At 46.2% G+C, this 1,765-nt stretch overlaps 1 pseudogene; it reads right to left on the reverse strand.

Moving 5' to 3' along the window:
• Positions 1–409: 409 nt before the first annotated feature.
• Positions 410–1,175, reverse strand: LOC102862633 (annotated as a pseudogene).
• Between the last annotated feature and the right edge of the window lie 590 nt (positions 1,176–1,765).

A 1,765-nucleotide genomic window follows, 5' to 3' on the forward strand; every position in this document is an offset into this window, starting at 1 on the left:
TCATTCACTGTTGCACTTTTCTCTCTACCCAACCTCCTCCCCCAACCCAGTTCACTCCTCTCTTTGAAAAGGAAAAGAAAAATTCTTTCATTGTTATACAATCCCTTCCCCAAGTCCATTCCACTATGCAGCCTTCATTCTGGACCTGTCATGACAATACCTAATCATATATCCCTTTTAAACATTTCTCTCCCTCATCTGTTTCAATGCAGGGACTTTAAAAAAAAATCATAAAGGGTTTTTTGGTCAGTGTAGGTGAGTGGCATAGTGACACACCCCCAGTTCTCTGCTTTATACAGTCAAGTCCCTGGTGTGATGTGACAAGTTAGGCCCATTGATGGTTGGGAATCAATGGGAGATGAGAATGATCTAAAGGTCTCTAAGGGTTGAGTGTATGGGAACCAACATCCTAGAAAGAAATCCAGGATGGAAGAAGAATCCTCAAAGGCGGGAGATCTTGGTGATTCTTGATCACCTCTAGTCTTGCTGCCTCTCTCCAGCCCTCACTGTCCCCCACAGTCTGGAGCCCCTCCACTGTCCCATCTGGCTTACGTGATCTTGGTCACAGAGACACTCTTCAAATAGGACCCGGGTTGCGTCTGTAGAAGTGCACCAAGACCCTCTTGGGAAACCTGGGAATTCAGACGATTGATTGTCCTCCATGTATCATCAAATCTATGAAGAGGTCTCTGGTAGCCCCAATCTGGTGCTGGTTTTGGGGATTCAGTTCCTAGATCACTCTCCAAGACACCGCCCCCCCCCAAATATCCTGGGCTGGTGTCTATCTGGATACGTAAGCATTGAGTCTCAAAGCATCTCTTCCTTCATGACTCTCACGAGGTATCACTAATTGAGGACCTGGAAGTTCAGGAGCACGAAGGCGAGGTCCAGGTTCCTACCTCACTGAAGAGGTTATTGAAATCACTTACTAGGTCACCAAAGCCGAAGCTAAAGTGGAAACACATCCCTCCTTCTGGGCTGAAACTGAAGCCAAATCCCACTGGAGGCTGGGGATCTCCAAACCTTAGACTCCCATAGCCCCACGAGGCTCCCCTGCCTTTTTCTTCCTTGTCTTCCTTCTCTTCATCTTGATTCATCCTTCAAAAAAAAGTTCTCTGTTGGTTCTAAAATCCAGGAATCCCAAAGAAGTCCTGGATGAGGTCAAAGAGACTCATTCCCGTAGTGGGACTTGAATCCTTGAAACCCATCTACGGCTCATTCAGATCGACAGATAAACTCGCGCTTTACGCTGGAAAGTCACCATCATACTTTTCTATGTTCTTAATCTGTTGTTGGTATGTGCCACCGAGTTGCCTGCGATTCATATCGGACCTATGTGCAACCGTTCTGAATCCTGCCCTATCCTAAGCCAATCTCATTGTCTCTGACACACCTAATCTCATTATCCCAGTCACTGAGTCAGTTGGGGGTCTACCTCTCCTGTGCTGTCCCTCCACCCTCCTAATCACGAGGTCCTTCTCCAAGGACTGGTTCCTATAGCTACATGCTATAGTTGTGAACCCTATAGTTAGAACTGATCCATAACTGACCCTTTGGTGGGTTTTCAGTTGCAGTCAATCGCAGAGCAGCTGGTGAATTCAAATTACATGCCTTCAGGATTGCAGGGAAGCTTCTTGCCACTAGGCCATCAGTAGTGTGTGGGAAAAGACCTCAATCAACTCTAAGAAGCTCCAAAAATTTTACCTGCCACTGCACTGACTTTGTAGAAATTTTTATAGGTCTAAAATATTGGGATTGAAGGAGG

The sequence above is a fragment of the Elephantulus edwardii genome, unplaced genomic scaffold (genome assembly GCF_000299155.1).
Source record: "Elephantulus edwardii isolate Elephantulus edwardi_28Jun2011 unplaced genomic scaffold, EleEdw1.0 scaffold00227, whole genome shotgun sequence".
Taxonomy (NCBI): Eukaryota; Metazoa; Chordata; class Mammalia; order Macroscelidea; family Macroscelididae; genus Elephantulus; species Elephantulus edwardii.